The following is a 21,748-nucleotide window of genomic DNA, read 5'->3' as shown; positions in this document are numbered from 1 at the left end:
GTTCCGCCCTTAACTGGGATGCCACTGGCTGGACGCCCTTAGGGAGGTCAGAAGGGATGACACATGCTCATGTCACCTGGTTGCCTTGTCCATCAGTGGTTGGTCTCTCTGATATTGTCCCTGGTGTTAATGGGATAAGGCGATTTCTTCCTGATAGGTGTTCCCAGAGGAGCCTCTTGTGGCCTTCCGCTGGAGATGGGGTTGGTCGAAGATGGCCACAGGAGGTAATGTCTCTGATCCAAAATGGCCACGGGAAGTGATGCCACTGATCTAAGATGGCCATAGGAAGTGATGTTACCAATCCAAAACGGCCGCTGGATGTGATGTGGGAGAAAACTGACGGTATTCTCCCAAGCAAACCTCGAGAATCGAAGGACCGATGCTCTCAGACCCCAGCCCTAAGGGCGGACAAGCAAGAAAGGATCACCTGGATAGGGAAACCGGGGTTGTGCTCGGGGAAATACCCCAGGTGAGACACAGTATTATACTGTGGAAGAAGGGGAGGAGGACGAGATCCCTAAGACCTTTGTAGGATGAACTACATCTGCCTCCCTTCCTCCCATTGAATCTCTCTTGCCCAGATCCAACAACCCCTCTGTATATAACAAATCCCCTAGGATCCCAACCCATGTTGTACCCAAAAACCATCTCTCCCAGAATCCCTGTTTTCCTGTTTCCTACCCAAATACTCCCAATTGCTCTTCTCCACGTCCCTCTGATTATTCTTTCCCGAACATCCATTCTACTTTAACAAAACACTACCGTTCCCACAATCCCCCTGTTCGTTTTACAATAATAATCCCAGTCATTCCCTTTTGTTTCACAAACCATATCAATCTCATCCTTCTGAGTTTACCAACCCCCCCCCTAGTACAAGGGTTGTAATTCCATATTGCACCTTTTCCCCATCCCACCATGTAGGACACTAAGACACGCTAGCCATACCTCCATTCTGACACAAACACTTTCCCTCATCACAAAAGACAACAGACTTACACCAGAGCCATTTACCTGACATGTCCCAACACAAGGGTCAGGCAAAGTCAGGCAATTGACCAGAATCACACACAACCGACGGCCCTTTCCCTTCCCCACAGGGATAAAAGGTGGAGCATGAGAGCACATGACGAGCAAGGCAGACGGCATGAGACAGCTATCCAAACACAGCAGTTCAAGAGGAGGAGAAAGGCGGTGAGAATCGAATGAGTGACAAGGAGAGAAGCGACCTTGCCCTTTCCAACCCAGACCTGCGAATCCTCTGAAAAAGGAATCGTAAGAGTGCAAACTATATCCAAGTGTGTTGCAGTAGATGTCAATGGTACACAGAGCATGCCTACCCTTAAAGTGAAACAGAGAGAGACGTCTGCTAGTGTGGTACCGTCCTTGACTCCAGATACAAGAAAGCCAATCGGTTTAACACGGCCGGTGAATAGAGGGGAGAGCCAATAATAAACCAAACTGTGTTGAACGAAAGTCGCAAAGTGGCAAATTAAGGGAAGTTCAAAGAACTTTTAACATTAAGTTGAAAACCAGCTGCAGAGGGGTCCAGCACCACATGGGTGCTCACTAGAGAGGCTCTGGTTGAACCCGCATTTGTTGAAACTACCAATACCAGAAGGCCTTAGGAGAAGCGCAAGGAAAAGGTCAAAATGGTCATACAGGTGTATAGCAAAATCCTCTGTACAGTCGAAAGTCTTTGACCGACACACCATTGGAAAGCTAAGGGAGATGAATCCTGCTTAGTGAGAAAAGAGAAAGAACTGTGTCGTTGGCAAGGGTGAACCCGACAGAGGGATGCCGACAGGAAGGGGCCAAGCATGATGCCCTAAAGAACATTGCGATGACACGAGTGAACCCGACGGAGGGATGTCCACAGTGTGTTGTTAAGACATTAAGACTTCTGAATGTAACAGGTGAAAGCGTTTTGTGAAAAGCCACAGTGAACCCGCCAGAGGGAGGCAAACATTCGAGAAGGGTCGGAGCCCAGAAGAGGGGGGCTCAGGGGTGAAAAGCCATCACCCACCGACAAAAGCTGTAATGAACCCAACAGATCGAGGTAAATCGTTGAGACGGGTCTGAGCCCGGAAGAGGGGGATCCAGGGGTGAAAGTCCATCGCCCAACAACATGTGAATGCAACAGTTGAGAGCGTTTGGAACAGGCCATAGTGAACCCGACGGAGGGAGGCTGACATTCGAGAGGGGTCTGAGCACGGAAGAGGGGGATCCAGGGGTGAAGAAGCATCACCCTAAGGCAATTAGAAAGGAACATTTGTTTATTATTTTGAACCTATCAGGCCCTCGGAAGCAAGAAACGTAACCACCAAAGGTCCCAATAAACTTTTGTGGACCTGAGCCTGGAAGAGAGGGACCTAGGGGTGAAAAGTCATCACCCAAAGGACATTGGAAAGGAACCGTTTGTTTGTTTTTTTGAATACATCAGATACTCTGAGGCTAGAGATCTTTTGAAGAAAAAAGAGACTTAACCACCAAAGGTCCTGATACCTGAGTATGGAACTGTTGTATCGTGCTGGGAAAGCTCGAGCGTGTGCTATGCTTAGGAGTCCCGCCTTGTCCCGTGCTCAAAACATGGGGAAGGGAGACCCCCGGCTACCGCCTCCTGACTTATCATTTGTGAACACTTCTTTCTTTCTTATGAACACTATCCCACACTCTTTCTGTATTTAGTTGTAAGGATTTGCAATAGTTTTTTTTAATTATTATAGGCCCTTTTATTTGACAAGACGCCACTAGGACTGCCTAATTATTATTTGATGGTCATAGCTTGCTCCCATCTTAGATTTAGGTTTAGATTAGGTGTTTTTTCCAACCTGCACATACAGTTTAATAAACACCCTTGAACTGTGATCACTTGTGTCTGTCTTTACTGTTGCCACCATGAGTTCCTCTCAGATGTCACCAATCCCATTCAACCGCTGGCAGTGAAGTTCCAGACAGAAAGTGAAGTAAAAAACCAGAAGGGATGAAACACGCTCTTGTCACCTGAACTCCTAGTCAATCAGTGGTTGGTCTCCCTGATATTGTCCGTAGTGTTGCTGGTATGAGGAGATGTATTCCTGATTGGTGTTCCCAGAGGAGCCTCTTGTGGCCTTCAGCTGGAGATGGGGTTGATCCAAGATTGATAAATGAAGGATGACCTATACATACATATATGAATTAACTGTTGTAATGCCTGATATGCAGGACGTAAGTCCAGACATAGATTTCAGGGATTTTATTTAGAAGGTCAATGGTAGAACCTTTCACGTGGAGTGGAACTCTAGTCTTTTGAGTTTGAAAGGTTACAACAGTCCTCCTTCACAGTGTCTTTTTGAAACTTTCAACATCCGGTCCCAATTCAGTTTCTCTTGAGATCTTAAACTTCCAGCCCCAGTGTTCAGTTGTTAGTTTTTGAATCCCTTTTTGAATGTTCTCTGCAAACTGGGACCACATGTTCCAGCATGCCACGTTTTGCCTTTTAGTCACGTTCTCAATATGTTAAAGGAACCCTGATTCTCAGTTCCACCCTTTAGCACTTCTCCTTCTGTTCAGTTTTCTAATAGGGTTAAGGAACTTTGACTCCAAGTTCTAGCTTGCCATGATCCCCTGTTACTTACCTTCTCGTTTTTTATTTTCGTTCACTTCTTAATTCTTAAAACATAGGGCCAACAAAATCATAAACCAAAAATAAACAAAATGCAATGGTGCAATAGCTCCATTACTAAACCAATCAGTTATTACTCTTACCTAATACGTGCATGAACATACCCCAAAGAGAATGCACATACCATCCAGATGCTGTCAAAATCAGTTGTTCACAGGGGCATCCCTTCACAAGCCCAGCACACCATTCATTACATAAGGGATCCACGGTTTCCCTCCATTTCTGAGTTACGTGGAGCCAGGCCAAGATAAACACCTTAAAGAAAGTAAGAACATTTGCTACAGATCCCAAAGTGCTTAGGAGATTTTCTGATTACAACATTTCGTCTCTTTTGAAAAATTATTTTTATCGGCTAACCTTTTTGGGAAGGCATTGTCTCTAGAATTGATGCATTCTTCTAAGAGTGTTCGTGCTAATCTAATACCAGCACTTAATCACTCCTTTGCGAAGTCAAGGTTGACTTCGCATTCCTGGATCCCAGATGCAAGAATCTGAGTGTATATAACTCAGCAAATAGATTGAAGTTGTCTCCCTACATAATAATTTAGTTAAACAACGTTTTGAGGGATACCTGGGACAGCTGGGGGAACTCTGAAAAGATCTCTAGTTTTTTCGACTGTGAACTTTAATTAAACAGTAACTGTCTAAATTATTTAGCAGGTAAAATGGATTTGAATCAATGTCCTTTTACAGAGCATCATAAGCACCCGTCTGATATCAAAATAAGGAACAGGAACAGGAAAAGGGAAATGAGAAATGCACTATGAAGGGCGAAGGGTGATAGGGCCATTAAGCACGAAGAGCTATCTGTTATAAACAAGCGGAATAAACAAAAGTATAAAAACTGGCTTAAAATATATAAGAAGCACAACTACATACATTCTAACCAGTGCATGATAAAAATTACTGGTTGAAAAGGATGTCAGAGGAATCTGGGGTTTCTTAAATTCTTACATAACAACAAAGAAGCTCAGTTCCACTTAGCTAATTTCATCACTGAACCTGTGTCGTGTGCACTTTTTCAGAAGCTTTACTTCTGAATTAAGGAAGATTTTCCACATGTTTTACCGGATGCTACCCAATCATAGGGCTGGAATTCTATTTTGATATAGATGATCCACAGACCGCTCGAAGACATTAGAAAAATTCAAGGCCCCCAGTCCAGAAAGAAATCCAAATTTTGTACTAAAAGCAGATCTTCAGCTGTGGTCTAACATCTTGTGGAAATTGTTTGGACAAGTTGTTTTCTTCAGGAATGATCCCTCTGTCGTGGCGGAGAGCCATAATTGTTGATATTTAAAGAAAGGTGATAGAAGCTCGCCTTTGAAATATAGACAATTCTCCTTAATCGACACAACCAGTAAAATCCTTGCTTCTTTTGTTCTAAAGAAACTCCTACAGTGGGCAAAAAAGAAAGACTGAGTGGTTAAGTTTTGTGTTATGTTAACGGAAAGCCTTAAGAACCAATGCACACGCTTTATATACAACCAGACTTGATATGACTGCGGCCTGTGATAAGGTTGACAGAAATAGACTCTGGAGGAAATTATCCACGTGGAATATCCTACCAAACATGTTTTGATTTTTTCATCCTGACAAAAGCCTTCTGATCACACTAGATTGTAGAGGACCACTTTCTGTAGAGATTAATGTGAATTTAGGTCTAACACGTGGGTGCGTTTTAGCACTGTGTCTCTCTAATCTTTATGTGCCAGACAATCAGGAAGTACTATCTAAGTTTAATCCTTTTTCTCTGAAAACATGCTCCCTTCCTGTGGGTTGGCTAGCTTATTCAGATGACATAATCTTAATTGATTCCACCCCAAAAGGTCTCCAAAGAAGTTTGAACTATTTCAGCAAAGATGAATAACTTGGAAATAAAACCTAGCAACACTAAAATCATTACTTTTAAGAGGGAGCGCAAACCTACAAATTTTACTTGGTATGTGAACAATGACAAGATTGGGGAAGATGAATAAATCATTCATTTAGGGTTGTAATTCTGAATAAAAAACAGTTAGTTAAAGCGTAATTGGTTGCAAAAATGAGTGCTTTTATAATCGAAATTAAAATGTTATCTGCAATATACTGTTGCTTTTCTCTTCAACCCTTAGTCGAATATTTTAAAATAAACGTTGCCCCAAGCATTACGTCTGGCCATGAATTACTAGTAATAAACAACAGGAACTGGTTAAATGCTTTAGAATGCAAACTTTGGAGATCGGTTTGGGTTTGCCTGCTAAAATCATGATGCTATAAGTTCAAATTGAACATGCTAAATGTATATCTAAAATTAACAGATTGGGAAGGTAATACCCCTTTTTCTTCCTAAGGTGCAGTAGCCAATCAAGGTGGGGATCAAGCCCTCCAGGAGTTTATAACTAAGTTCATAACTAAGTGTGAAGTCGATATCAGGGAATTAAATATCGATCCCAGTGAGTTGAGAGGTAAATCGGGGCACTAAAAGGGAAATTAAGGGATTGGAACAACATAGAACACAGGGAGTATGTAACTAAATTAAAACTCCACAAAGAATATATAAACTGCATTCCTGTATTATGCACACTAATGGTTTATATTCTAAAATTGCCATCTTCCTCTCTTAGGACTTGGTTTTTAAGATTCCGATTTAACTTTTTACACACACTTGAAGTAATTGTCCCCCATCCCAACATTCACCTTGAACTCCCTCTCTGCAGGATTTGTTAAATAAATTACAAAAAGACCATACGCCATTTACCCCTGGATTAGTTTTCTCTCGTCCAACGACGTCTCTTCCACTTTGTGAAATGTATACATTCAGAAATTAGGGGGTTTCTTTGATGCCCTTTGGCTGAGACCAATGAATGGTAGTCAACTGCCTCTTTCTATAGCATTGGTCAGGCAATTGACATTTGCTGCAGAGTTGCTTGAATCATCTGAAAATCTCCCCCTCATATAGTTGAACTAAGATACCAGAAACTGTTATTTCCCCATACCTTCACAAACCCATCGAATAAGATGTCTGCAAATCCACTGTTGTACCAAATAGGTGTATAATAATATGCCAAGGCGATCCGTCCCCTGACTTCTGTCCTCCATTTCTGCATGTAGATCCTAAAGTACATGATGGGCACCTTTAAAAAAATGTAGCGTCCATAATTTTAGCTTGATTAAAAGGGGGTGACCCCCAGGAAAGCAAACATACTCTTAATGTGATTGGTCTGTTCTTTCCAGTTATAGGGCTAAAGGTCAGAGATGAAAACTCAACATTTGAGTATGGATCTTCAATTCAAATTTACGGGACACCGATGCAGCCTTTTTGGTGCCAAATAAAGGAAGTAATCAAGCATTTATATATTTCGTTTGCTTTCTACTATGGCACTATGGAGTAGCCTCCAAATAGATAACACAAATCTAGGCAGAACTATCATCTTCTGCTACTACTCTTTTCTAGGTCGGACTCCTGGGATTAAGACATATCTTTACATTGAGTAATTCCCAGATATGGTGTCTCTCTTCTGCAACCCTAAGGCCAATGGAAAAGGGTGTATAGCATCAATTTGTGATCATTTGAGGAAAAGGTTCAATATACAACACAAAAAGTAAGGGTGACTTGGCACCCTTGACCTTTTACCTCGAGTTATTGAACATTCCTTAAATTGTGCCACTTTGACAATCAGTGAATCGACCAAGTTCTGGTAAGAGATATGTATAAGAGACAATCCAACTGTATACATTGTAGCTCAGTGGAATTTTCTTTGTCGATGAACGTACAGCATAAGCGACGATTATCACACTAGGCCACATCTATAATTGATATATATATATATATATAAACATATACAATCACACTGCACCAATCACCATGAGTTTCATGCATAAGTGCATGTGATTTATTCATATGAGAATCAGCCTGACACGTGTTTCGAGCCTGCGCTCTTCTTCTGAGGCTGAATTAGTATATTACATATATGGATTAGATATATTACAGTGGTGTACCAATATAAGGTCAAAACGGGACAAGCCCAATGTTCAACAAACGGGTGATATAGGCCAAATTGAATTGAGTTAGAGCAATGAGCACCAATATATAAAGGCATTATTCCAATTGCAAATACATCAATGCAATATACAATTATAGCAAATCCAATTCATTAGAACATGATAACACAAGACATACATATAAAAGAGGGATAGAGAAACAATAAAAAGGCACAGTTAGTAATTCGGTAACATTAATGGGAACTAATTATGTAGCTATTTGGGCGGTGTGTTACATCACCTCTGCCTCTTAAGCAATATTGAATATTGTACCTTAAGATGTTCTTTTGTTCTCACAGGAATCTAAATAGAATTGATAGAAGAGATAATAAGCAGGACTCCCTCAATTGGGGTTGAAGTTTATGAGTATTGTGGTCCCACATAGCTAAGCTACGGCACCATGTTCTGACCATTGAGCACACTTATACTTGCTGCTAGCTAAGCACCCACACTTACCAATTGGCTTTGTTGCCGAAATGGTATGTTAAAATTATTCCTGATTCCTGCAGGGAGAAATTACATATAATAGCCTGTCGCCTAAGGATACACGCTATTGATTAGTTCACCCCATTATTGCGAAACCATTAATAATAAAGCAGGTAATTACCTGTATATGCCTTCGCTGTTGCAAATGTACAATTGAATTCCTGTATTCCACTAAATTAACCCATGGGATATCGTTGTCATCTATACACATATTCATGCCCAGCATTGGTAAATCCAGCGGTCATCGTAAGGCAGCCAATGATGGAAGAAAGAAACCGAACAAGGTCACTAAGTTAGTATCGCTGTATTAGCGCTTCAATCTAATTCCATTGTCTTGATATTAGCCCACCAGGGACCGTAGCAAAACAGGATGATTAAGCATAAGACACCCAGCAGCTGCACTTTGTTAGACTAGAAATGGCGGAAGCAGCAGAATACATTCTTACTAGAGATGATGATATAAAAGCACTCTTTGCACCACAGGGGTCTACCCTGAACCCCTTCAAAAGACTTATGGCCTAATTCACAGAAGCCTTTTATAATGGCAAAACCCCATTGGATTTAGGAGAAGACCACATTGAAACATTACCTACAAGAAAAGAAAATACCACAAGGAATCCTAATTCTACCAGATTTTGAGGACCCGCTAGATAGTGATTTGGCCTCAGAATGGGAAGCCAATCTGACAACGAGTTCAAATAATATGATTAAATTACTTGTGGAACATGCTGAACGGGAACACGCTCGCATTGTCACACAAATTGATTCTTTGAAACAAGAAATAGAACTGTTTGATGCACCCAGTGCCACGATTGATAAAACATTTTAAACCATGTATACTATACTGAGGCAACACCAGGATGAAGTGAAAATTAGGAAATCCAGAAAATTCTCACAGGATGATAGGGACTACCGTGACAACCGAGTATATACGTATCAACCAAAATTTGATGAAGTCGCCAGATCTCGGAGCAGCAGTGTGGCCTCTTCACCTGTAAGTTCAGATATTGAGAGTGACTCTGATAAACACAACCCTAGTACCTAAGAAGGAGAAGCGAGCACTGCAAACAATCAAATAATGGAGTCAGAGGGTGGCTCAGCAAGCACACAAGAAACAGCTGCACCCTCGCCTTTTTTAGATCAAATCAGGCGGTTCAAAAAGGGAAACCACCAGGCAGCAACCAAAAAAGTCAGATTCCAACTTCCCACAGGCTCAAATATACCAACTTTAGGCAGAAACCAAGGGGCACAAGGGGTGGGCAATATGGTCGGTGGAGACGCCACAACACCACCACATCGGCTGACGAGAGCCTCTTACCAAAAATCCATGCAGAACCAAAACAGGTAGATTTAGTGTACAATCTGAGTACGTATCCACTCTCCCCAGAAGAACACACAGTTCTTAACAAGGGACTCTCTTTTGCCCCATTGGGTGTCAATAATTACGTACAAATTCAGATTGATCTGTTCAAGTTTGTTCGGAAATTCAAACTTAAAAACTCTTTTTTCGACACATGTGAAAAAATATTCAGCAAAAAAAACAATACCCACGCCATCAGAATTGTCTTTACAAACAATGATGAATACACATGTAATAAGGTCTCTACAAGAAGTAGAGCATGATCAGGAATTTAGTGTATTGGATACGTTGAGAGAATTGGACATACAACAACAAAACTTGAAAATTAAAGAATTTACCAAGAAATCTAAATTCACGCCTGTTTTTCCCAATGATAACATTATCAACACTTTTTATCAAGCAGTGACCAAAGACATTCATCGGTTGGCTGATAATAGTAAAAGACAGAAATGCTGCTATATCCCAAATCTCAACAAATTGGAACAAACAGCCATGCAAAAGTTAGCATCCAATGAAACCCTAATCATTAAGGAAGCTGATAAAGGGGACAATGTTGTAATTATGAATAAGGCAGATTACATCACAATGGGGTTACAACAGCTTAATATCGCAGGATGTTATAAGGCTCTGACTGTCAATCCACTCAGGGATTTGACAGTTAAGGTAACAACTTTGATCCAAAAATGGCATACTATGGGTATCCTGACTGATGTTGAAAAGCTATTTCTATTAGTAGAATGACCAACTATGCAAACTGTTTATTTTCTCCCAAAGATTCACAAAGCATTTGATAATATCCTGGAAGGGAGACCCATAATCAATGGGAGAGAGGGAATCATGGAACCAATATCCATATACATAACTGAATGTTTGCTACCCCTAGTCATTAAACACCAACGTATGTGAGAGATACCATGCACATCTTACAGATACTAGAGAACTTAACATACCATCCGAACTTGTTACTGGCCACTCTTGATGTCAAGGCCCTATACACGTCCATTGACCATGATAAAGCAATTGAGAGTGTACATTTTAGCTTCTGAAAGGATTCAGCGTCTTTTTATAGACACATTAAAATGCTCAAGGAATTACTATTGTGTGCACTACAAAATAATGTATTTTTGTTTGACAACGTCTATTATAGAAAACTAATATTCATAGCCATGGGGCCAAGCTTTGCGTCTGCTTTGGCTAACCTATTTATGCACCAGTTCGAACAACAATATGCATTCACTAATCCACAATTCCTCCCATTTGTACATGTTTGGAAACGTTTTATTGATGTTGTTGTTATGATTTGGGCTGGTACTGTGGATTGTTTGATGGATTTTGTACATTTTTTGAACAACAATGATTGGGGTTTACAGTTTACACACAAATGTAGTGACTCCAACATTGATTTCTTAGATCTAACTATTTCCATTATGGATCAAGGATTCAAGATGAAAACATTTTGTAAACATAAATCTGTTAATGCTGTCCTACACGCACAAAGCTGTCATAAGAAGTCAGTAATTACTAACATTCCCAAAGGGGACTACATTAGGGCAAGGAGAAATTGCTTTGACACTGAGGAGCTCAAATCTGAAAGATTGTAGATCAATGGAAGATTTTGAGCGAGAGGATACAAGAATAAATTATTAGCTAAAGCAGAGCAAGAAGTGTCTAGTATGAAGAGAGTTGATCTACTCACTCCCAAAATACGCTCTACTACTACACAATCTAACAAATTAAGACTCATTACTCGTTATAATGCTGACAGCCAAAATGTATACACAATCATTAAGAGGCATTGGCATTTGCTCCAGCTGGACCAAGATTTAGGGAAATGGCTTGAACCAAATCCTAGCATCATATATAGCAAAGCGCCAACACTTAAGAATATACTCTGCCCTCTTTCATGTCAAACCCAGTTAGTAGCCAAACGTGGTTAATTAAGTGACAGAAGAAAGAGTTCCACAAATGTGTGTGTTGCACTATGTGTGCTCATGCTTTTGAATCCGTATTCATTGACTTTGGAACACTGGGCAAGTACTTCATGAACTCATTCATTAACTGCAACTCGAAATTTGTGGTGCATTTGTGTTACGCTCACCTGGTCTGTGCGGGGGCCTTGGGGCACAGTTGCAGCCCTCCTAGGAAGTGGATCCCCTCTGCCTGCCTTCTTCCTCTGCAAATAGGCTGTGGTGAATTGTAGCACTGCTCCTGCATAGATATGAGAGGACTGAGTTTGCCAGCCTGTGACTGATTTCCCTCTTAAACCCTTCTTCCCATAGCGTGGTTTCCGTGAGCATGCATCGACCCATTAAGGCTCACCTGCTGATTCTTAATGGCGAGCTCTCCGTCCTGCTACTTCTGGCAGGGGCGCTTTTATGATGAGGACCGAGTTCCTTCGCACGTGGTTGTCCAGTCGACTATTCCACGCCTCTCCGGTAAGTGTCTTTCAGTTTTCTCTTTGTCTCCCCTTTCTCGTTACCCTTCGTTTGTCGTGAAGTATTTGTTTTGTTCTTTCCACAACCCTTTGTCCGCTCGTTATTAATGTCTATCTCTGCTTTCTCCTAAATAGGTGTGATTGCGGCCCAGCAGAGCTACGGAGCACGAGGCGGTGCCGGATGAGATGGGAATGCTCCTGCGGTGGTCCGGCAGCAGGTAAGTGGGTGTTTAAGGATGAGCGCATAGAATTTTGCAAGCGCAATCTTAAACTGAATGTTTGTTATGTCTAACCTTGTCTTTTGTCCTTTTAGAGGGTCTGCCTTCGGAGATACAGAATGCGTCGTGCTGCGGTGTCAAGAGCAGGATTCCTGCGTTCCGGAGGATGAAGATTGTTATTGTTATTGTTATTGTTATTTTGCACTTATATAGCGCCTTATATACCATTGGTATGGTCTGAAGGCGCTGGTAGGTTGAACGCCCTTGGGAACCGAAGTTCAGATCAGTAGAGAGAGTAGGGAGAGTCAAAAGGTGCGTGTGTGCACCGGATATGTGTGCAGCTCGTGCGGTACACAAAGTAGTAGCTGATTGAAAGAATGGACGTCAGGTTCAGCGAGTGAAAAATGCAGGTGAATGCTGGTTCCAGGATGCAAGCGCGCAGGGTGGAGACTGGATTCCCAAGGTAAGTCTGCTTTATCCCAGGCGGCGGTGAGCGTTACGCTGCATGCAAATGCAGATTAACGCGTAGCGCTGGCCTTTGTATGGGAGCGGCTTATATAGCTGAATTTGTGAGGCCACGCCCATCAGGCCTGGCTTGCCTGCCACACCTTGCCACTCCCTGAGTTAGCATGTGCACAGTAACTCAGGAAGGCCACACGCGAACAATGTGCACGTGGATGTTACGCTCACCTGGTCTCTGCGGGGACGTAGGGCACGGTTGCAGCCCTCCCTGGAAATGGATCCTCCCTGTCAGGCTTCCTCCCCAGCTCATATGCTTTGGGCTGCAACAATTGTTGACACTTCTCCTGCGTGGATACGAGAGATAGTGAGAATGCTGCTATGTGACTGCTGTCTCTCTCAAACGCTTCTTCCCAAAATGTGGTGAGCATGCGCCGACCCATATAGGCTCACCTGTTGATTAATGACGATGAGCTCTCCGTCCTGCTTCTCACTGCAGGGGCGCTTCTTGATGGACCGAGTTCCTTCACTGGCCCATTGTGCGTGGCAGCCCAGACCGGCTGTGGCTTAAGGTAAGTGTCTTATGGCTTTTGTCTTATGTCTTATGGCTTTAAAATATTGTGATGTTGATTCTTGATTATTGTCTGTATCTTTTAATAATGTCTTTTCTCCGCTTCTCCCAACAGATGAAATACGGCCCATCGTTAGTTGCGCTGCATGGAGCGTTGCCAAATGGGAAAAGAAGGGAGTCCGCGATGTTTCAACAGAAGGTGAGTGTTGGTTTAAGGTTGAGCGCGAGGATTTGTCAAAGCGCGACCTTAAACGTAATGTCTTAGCAAATTCTAACCTTGTCTTTATCTTTTTCTCTTACAGGCACCGTCTTCTGATGGATTGCTCGTAGTGTCACGATGTCGGTCTGGAGCGCTGCTTTCCAGAGGTCTGGAGATGGATGATGAATACCAGAGTCAACGATGATGCTTGCCGAAAACAGATACCGAGGTAAGTGCTACGACTGGTAGCTGGAAACAAGGTAAGATGCGCTCAGGCTGGTAGCTGGAAACAAGGTAAGATGCGCTCAGGCAGCAGTGAGCATTACGATGCCATCAGCAGAATAATGCGAAGCGCTTACATGCAGGCTGGGCGGGCTTATATAGTCTAGCCCTGGCCACGCTCATTACTCTTGGCTCACCGGCCCCACCCTGCTCACCGGATGCTGCACATGCAATCCAACCCTCTCAATATGCCACGCCCGAACAAATGCACGTGGAGGCCCCTGCTGGGAAAAAGAAGTACCTTGCACCAAAGAAAAGTGTGCTAGTGCACACTTATTCATGAGCCTGGCAGCAAAGGCGCCAGGACTGAGTGCAGCTGGGCCATCTATGCTGTTTTGTCTGCAAGGGACAATAAAAGGTTGTGTTACCCCTTGCTCTTATCCCCTGATGGTGCGGGGTGTGTGGTTCTGGGTCAATGGCTATGACAGCACTCCCCCTCAAGGCCCCTCTCACGGGTGTTCTTTCTCCTGGTCCTGGCTTGGTGGGGTTGTTGCGATGCAATTGTCTGATCAGTCGTGAAGCGTGGACGAATTCACTGGGTTCCGATGTACGATCTTGAGGTCCATAACCCTTCCAGTCTATAAGGAAGTACAATTTAGATCACACTATCTTGGAATCCAGAATAGCCTTGACCTCGTATTCCGGTTCTCCTTCTATGATGTCGGGTTCGGGTGGTGCTTCAATCCGAGTATCTGGTTTAATTGGTTTCAGGAGTGAAACATGGAATACCGGATGGATTCGTGTATTAGGTGGTCATTCGAATTTCATGGCAGCAGGGTTTATTACGGCTTTGATGGGATAAGGTCCCAGGTACCTGGGACGGAAGGCTCGTGGTCCTTTCGAAGGAATGATTTTGGATGCTAACCAAACCTTGTCTCCGACCTGATAATGTGGGGCCTCTCATCAGTGTAGGTCCGCAAACTCTTTCTGCTTTTCTTTAGCTCTGGTCAGATGTTCGGTTGCTTCTTTAAGAATCCAAGTGATGGTTTTATGTAAGGTTGTCACTGCTGGCATTTCCAATTCGTCAAGTGAATCAAAAGTGGACGTTCAAGGATGTCGACCATGCACCCTGTAGAATGGGGTCTGTCCGGTGCTAGTATGGATGTAATAGTTGTAGGCGAATTTGGTCAACCAAAGTATGTCTTTCCAGGATTCCTCAGTGTGTTGCAACATACACCTCAGATATTGCTCCAGGGTCTGGTTGGTCCGTTCGGTTTGGCCATCAGTTTGAGGATGATGACTAGTCGATAACCGGAGATCAATTTTGGCTATTTTACAGCACCTCCTCCAGAGTGATGAGACAAACTGAGTTCCACTATCTGATATTAGTACTGATGGGAATCCGTGTAATCTGACAATCTGTTCCAAAAACACAGTGGGGAGAGCGGAAGCAGTGGGGAGTCCTTTTAATTGGATAAAATGGGCCATTTTGGAGAACAAATCCACAACAACTAAGATGGTGTTATATCCATTGCAGGGGGGAAGATCTCTGATAAAGTCCATTGACAACGTGTGCCATGGTGCTGGCGGTACCGTCAATGGACGCAGTAAACCGGCTGGATTTAACTTCTGAGATTTGTGTTGTGCGCAGACACCACAGGTCGCAATGAATTGGGCAATGTCTTTTCTCCAGGTTGGTCCCCAATAGCCTTTTCGTATTTTAGCTTGAGTCTTGGCGATCCCTGGATGTCCCTCCACTAGTGAATCATGATAGTTTGCTATTATTTGGTCCCGTAGTTTCTTGTCCTGAATGTACAGTCTCCCTTGAAAGTACGGTAGATCATTTTCAATGGTGTATTGGTCTCCCCTAGATAGCCACTCCTGTTGTGTTGCTTGGTTCATCTGAGATTGAAGATCGGTTTTCAAGTCATCCAGACAGGTGGTTGCAGTGATTTGGTTCTGGATTTGTTCTTCTGGAATGATGGCCACGTGCTCAGACGTGGTAAAAGTTTCTTTGTCCTCACTCATGCGTGACAGAGCGTCTGCTTTCCCATTGCGTTCTCCGGGTCTGTAGGTGATGATAAAATCATATTCCGCAAAGAAGAGAGCCCAACGAAGTTGGCGTGAGGATTGGGCCTTGGCGGTTTTCAAGTATTGCAGATTGCAGTGATCCATGATGACAGTTATGTCTCGCCCCCAGAAGATAGTGTCTCCATGTTTTAAAGGCTTCCTTAATCGCTAGCAGTTCTTTGTCTGTGATCGCATAGTTCAACTCTAGTGCAGAAAACTTACAGGACCAGAATGCTATGGGATGCAATTGTCCTGTGTCGGGGTCCCTTTGTGATAACACCGCCCCCATGGCTACTTTGGAGGCATCTGTTTCGACCACGTATGGCAGATCCGGTCGAGGGTGTCGAAGAACTGGTGCTGTGGTGAAAGCAAGTTTCAGCTCCTGAAAGGCGTTTTCTGCTTCTGGAGACCAAAGGAATTTCTTGTTTTTTCTCAGCTGGGAGGTAATTGGATGAACTATCTGCGAAAACCTAGGAATAAACCGACGGTAAAAATTGGCGAATCCGAGCACACTTTGTAATCCTTTGTGGATGTCGGTGATGGCCATTGAACGATCGCTTCCACCTTGCGTGTGTCCATGTTTACTCCTCATGGTGTGAGCATAAAGCCCAAGAATTCAACTTCTGTTACATGGCAGAAACACTTTTCTAACTTGGCAAACAGCCGATGCTGTCGAAGGTTTTCCAGTACTGCTCTTACATGGCCGACGTGGTCCTCCTTGGAAGCCGAGTAAATGAGAATGTCATCTATGTAGACAAGTGCGCAAACGTCCAATAATTCATGAAGCACATCGTTCATAAGAAATTGGATCGCCGCCGGGACATTACATAACCCAAGAGGCATAACCTGGTATTCTAAAAGACCATACTTGGTACGGAAGGCCGTCTTCCACTCGTCCCCCTTTTTAACTCTTACAAGGTGATAAGCTCCTTGTAGATCCAGTTTTGTGTAAACTTGAACATTCTTTACCTGATCCAGAAGCTCCAGGATAAGTGGCAGTGGGTATCAGTTTTTTACCGTGATCTGCTTAAGCACTCCACAGTCAATACAAGTCCTTAAGTCGCCCTCTTTTTTAGGTACGAAAAAGAGAGCAGAGGAGGCAGGGGACTTAGACGGGCGGATAAAGCCGTTAGCTAGATACTGATCCAGGTAAGATTTTAGGTGCTGGTTTTCCTGCTCTGTTAGGGTGTAAATTCGACTGCAGGGAATTTGGGCTCCGGGCACCAGATCGATTTGGTAATCGTAAGGCCTGTGTGGAGGCAGGGTGTTCGCTTGCTCCTTCTGAAAAACACCCTGGTAATCCAGATATTCAGGTGGTAATGAACCAGTGAGTCCCAGAATGGTTTTTGTCTTGGGTTTCAGGTTGCCCACATTTTTGTTGTAGCAGGCGTTAGTACACTCTTGAGCAAAGGTCAGAACTCGTTTTCGCCAGTCGATCCTAGGGTTGTGGGTTTCCAGCCAAGGCATTCCTAATATCATCTGGAACTGAGGAGCACCGATGAGATCGAAGGAGATGTCTTCTTGATGACCATCCTGACACATAAGCATGACTTTTTCGGTATGCTGCGTCACTGGCCCGGATGATAACTGAGAACCATCCACTGCTGTGACGTTTTCCGATTTCAGCTTTTGTTGGAGACCAAGGCCTACTCGTGCAGCCAGATCTTGATCAATATAATTTCCCACAGCTCTGCTATCAATATATGCCTCCAAGGCATGTATCTTTGACAGTTGTTTGTGGTTAACCAGAAGTACCGGGATGACTAGATGTGAGGTCTGTACGGATTCCTTCTTTTCGCTTGACAAGTGGACCCCTACGCTTGTCGGGCGTTGGAGTTTCCCGAATCTTGTTCCTTTTCTTCGTTGCCATTGTCCGTTGCTCCAACTAATCTCTTGGGTGGTTTCACCGGGCATTCTCGGAGGAAGTGACCTGCTCTCCCGCAGTATAAGCAGAGCTGTTGTTGCCTCCTTTTCTCCCTTTCAGCCTTGGTAATAGGACTCCGTAATCCACTGATCTGCATTGGCTCAGTTTGTTCGTGGATTTTGGTTTTATTGTCCCGAGTTCGCATGTAGACCGACCTCCCTTCAACTCTTGTGCGATCCATTTTTCGATTCTGCAATCTGTGACCGAGCTGCACAGTCAAGTTGATGTATTCTACACATCCCTTCGGGGGGATTGACCTCTTGGGCTAGAACATCCTTAAGTTCCCCACGCAACCCTCGATAAAAGAGTGTAGTCCTCTTTTCTTCTGGCCAGTTTGTCTGTGCTACGAGACGATTGAAGTTTGCGATGTAAGTCAATAGGTCTTGGGTTTCCTGTCTGAGTGACAATAATTCGTTGTCCAAAGCTTGTCCTTGAGTATGCCTTGCAAACAATTTTTCCATCTCCCGCTGAAATTCCCCAAAGTCTCAGAGTAGCGGATCATTCTGGTGTACTAAGGCTATCGACCAGTCCGCTGCGCTACTTCCTAAAAATGAGAGTACAAAGGCGACTCTGGCTTGATCTTTAGGAAAAGCCCCAGGCCTGCACAAAAAATGGAGGCGACATTGGTTCATGAATATGGCATACTTGTTAGGGTCACCAGTAAAGCGTTTGGGCGGGGCCAGTGGCACTGCACCTGGAAGAACCACTTGAACTGGTGGGGATTGCTGCGGCATGGGAGGTTGGGCAAGTCCAGGTAGTGGGACCTGACCCGCGTGGGTCTGAAGCATTTGTCTTGCCAAGTCGTCCGTTCGTTCTCGGGCTCCAATAAGATCCCTCCTTAAAGCATTGGATTCCTGTCTGGAGATATGGACTTCAGCCCGTAATTCTCCCAGTAGCTGGGCCAACTGGTCTGTTTATGAGGTTTCCATAACGCTCAGGCAGATATTCGTAGAGGCTTTGAGTTCTGTTACGCTCACCTGGTCTCTGCAGGGATGTAGGGGCACGGTTGCAGCCCTCCTTGGAATTGTATCCTCCCTGTCAGGCTTCTTCCCCTGCTCATATGCTGTGGGCTGCGACAATTGTTGACACTGCTCCTGCGTGGATACGAGAGATTGTGAGAATGCTGCTATGTGACGGCTGTCTCTCTCAAACCCTTCTTCCCAAAATGTGGTGAGCATGCACCGACCCATAGAGTCTCACCTGTTGATTAATGAAGATGAGCTCTCCGTCCTGTTTCTCACTGCAGGGGCGCTTCTTGATGGACCGAGTTCCTTCACTGGCCCATTGTGCGTGGCAGCCCAGACCGGCTGTGGCTTAACCACTCCTTAAGGTAAGTGTCTTATGGCTTTAAAATATTGAGATGTTGATTCTTGATTATTGTCCGTATCTTTTAATAATGTCTTTCCTCCGCTTCTCCCAACAGATGAAACGCGGCCCAGTGGTAGTTGCGCTGCATGGAGCGAGGCCAAATGGGAAGAGAAGGGAGTCCATGATGCTCCGACAGAAGGTGAGTGTGGTTTAAGGTTAAACGCGAGGATTTGTCAAAGTGCGACCTTAAACGTAATGTTTTAGCAAATTGTAAGGTAAGATGCGCTCAGGCTGGTAGCTGGAAACAAGGTAAGATGCGCTCAGGCGGTGGTGAGCGTTACGCTGCCATCAGCAGAATAACGTGAAGCGCTTGCAAGCAGGCTGGGCGGGCTTATATAGTCTAGCCCTGGCCACGCCCATTAGTCTTGGCTCACCGGCCCCACCCTGCCACTCCTGAAGGATGCTGCATGTGCAATCCAACCCTCACAATATGCCACGCCCGAACAAATGCACGTGGAGGCCACTGCTGGGAAAAAGAAGTACCTTACACCAAATAAAAGTGTGCTAGTGCACACTTATTCATGATCCTGGCGACAAAGGCGCCAGGACTGAGTCCAGCTGGGCCCTCTATGCTGTTTTGTCCCCAAGGGACAATAAAAGGTTGTGTTACCCCTTGCTCTCGTCCCCTGATGATGCAGGGTCTGTGGTTCCGGGCCAATGACCATGACAGTGGAGCTGGTTCAGCAAAATGAAGCTCCAGAGTAAAAGCATTTTTACACAAAATAAAGTGTTCCTGTTTACTGACTTTCATGAGCCTGGCGTCAAAGGTGCCAGGACTGTGTCCGCCCGGGCCCCCTGTGATTGTGACCCTTTGTCCTCTTCCCCTGATGGCACGATGTCAGTGTCCTTGGGCCCATTGGACCAGTGACCATGACAACTATTAGACCGTTGAAAATTAGAATTAGAGAGCACCTATCTACAATTTCAAATCAAGAAACCAAATACCCATTAGCAATACACTGGCAAAATGTCCACCAAATGGATAATAAGAAAGACATTGAGTTTGCAGGAATGGCTAAGGTTAGCCTACCGCAGAGAGGTGGCAACCTTGAACTAAAACTTAGACAGCTGGAGGCTAGACTTATTTTTCAATATGGGACAGTTTCCAAGGGTTTAAACACCGACCACAAATGTTCTGTCTTCCTTTGAACCCATGTGTATGGCAACTAATTAATTTTGTATTAACAGGAATATCTGACTTACGTGTATATAACATGTATGCACTAACTACTGTCTGTTGCTTCATATGCTCCCTTGTGGTGGCCACTTAGGTCTCAACCCTAACTCTCAGGGAGAACCTAGTACCAAATGTTGTTTCTGTATGCAGGACTGGCACTTTTTGTGATTATGAAATTGTGAATATTATCGTTTTGGGTAACAAAATGCCAGTGCCCTTATGTTTTGTTGTAATTATGTTTTGATTTGGGTAGATTGTAAACTTACCAGTTTGTGTAAGTAATGTTTGTAAAGCCATTTGGGTTGACTGTGTCACATTAAGCATGTACCCAATAATAAAACAATGGCACTACAATAGTTTGTAACTATACTGCAGCGGACTCACAGAGTAACATTTGCTTCAGACATAAGGTTTAGAATATGATAGGGAATGAATGCCACCTGGTATAATGCGGCGGTTTTAGCAAGAGCAGCCTTGGCTACTTTAGGAAATTACCTTGTAATTATTTGCGAGGTCAATAAGAATGCACTTATAATGTGCAACATACTTATACCGCCAAGAGAAATGTGGCGACTTTAGCAAGTGGAGTCGTGTGCCTGTAGAAAATTCTTTTGTAATCAGTCATAATGCCTAATAAGAATGCACTTACAATGTGCAACATACCCAACCAAGATGGTGGACGCAGTAGCACGAGCGACGGTATAGCAGACAGTGTACTTGTCGCCTCAGGGAGCATTAATGCAGGCTGCACTCAGCGACGCGGCTCCCTTGACAACGTGGATTTGTGCTGAAAGGCTGGGTAAGTAGCACCATGTCCTGTTTTGCTATGGTCCCTGGTGGGCTTATATCAAGACAATGGAATTAGATTGAAGCGCTAATGCAGCGATACTAACTTAGTGTCCTCATTCGGTTTCTCTCTTCTATCATTGGCTGCCTTACCATGACCGCTGGATTTACCAATGCTGGGCCTGAATACGTGTATGGATGACAACGATATTTGTAGTGGCCTTAAAGGATGACAGGACGCCTGGAGAGCTTCTAACTGTATTTATTGCGGAGTTACAAAAAAGGGCTGATAACTTGTTGTCCATGCATGGGCAGAAACAGTACTCACAGTTGCAGTCAGGTGCCTCCCAGTTAACTTCACTGGAGGCAGAGTGTGCACTTGGTGGTGTTCTGTAATATTTGGTATCCCATACCGATCCGGTATCCCCTGTCTTCGGCTGTCTTCGTAGATCACAGACCAAAGTAGGAGAGTTCCGAGCCTCGGTAAGTTTTGAGCCTCGGTATGGGATACCAAATGTTGCATAACACCGGCATAACGCCCGAGTTCCATACAGCCACGGTGAAACCTGCTACTTTCCCCTCTCAAAACTCGCTACTTTCCCCTCTTAAAACTCGCTACTTTCCCCTCTCAAATGGAGTGCACGCAATTCCAGGTTGTCTCATCATATCGCATTTTAACACAATAAAAACGTCAGAATCATTACAGATGCAGGGAACTCATCTTTTAGAGCTCTATCCAGGCGCTCTGGGGCAAAATACATCATAGCTCTCAACTCTCACGCTTTTGGCG

General features: G+C 44.0%; 1 protein-coding gene across 1 annotated transcript in view; it reads right to left on the bottom strand.

Moving 5' to 3' along the window:
- The window catches only part of LOC138521747 (E3 SUMO-protein ligase KIAA1586-like), a 96,501-nt gene extending 74,953 nt beyond the window's left edge, over positions 1-21,548 (bottom strand). The window contains exon 1 of the mRNA XM_069634799.1: positions 21,287-21,548. The gene's annotated coding sequence lies outside the window, so the exon portion shown is untranslated. The remainder of the gene's footprint in view (positions 1-21,286) is intronic.
- Positions 21,549-21,748: the final 200 nt, after the last annotated feature.

Source organism: Ambystoma mexicanum, chromosome 13, assembly GCF_040938575.1.
Source record: "Ambystoma mexicanum isolate Mex_15411 chromosome 13, UKY_AmexF1_1, whole genome shotgun sequence".
Classification (NCBI taxonomy): Eukaryota; Metazoa; Chordata; class Amphibia; order Caudata; family Ambystomatidae; genus Ambystoma; species Ambystoma mexicanum.
Note: the sequence above shows the minus strand (reverse complement) of the source record. Positions and strands in the feature narration are given on the sequence as shown.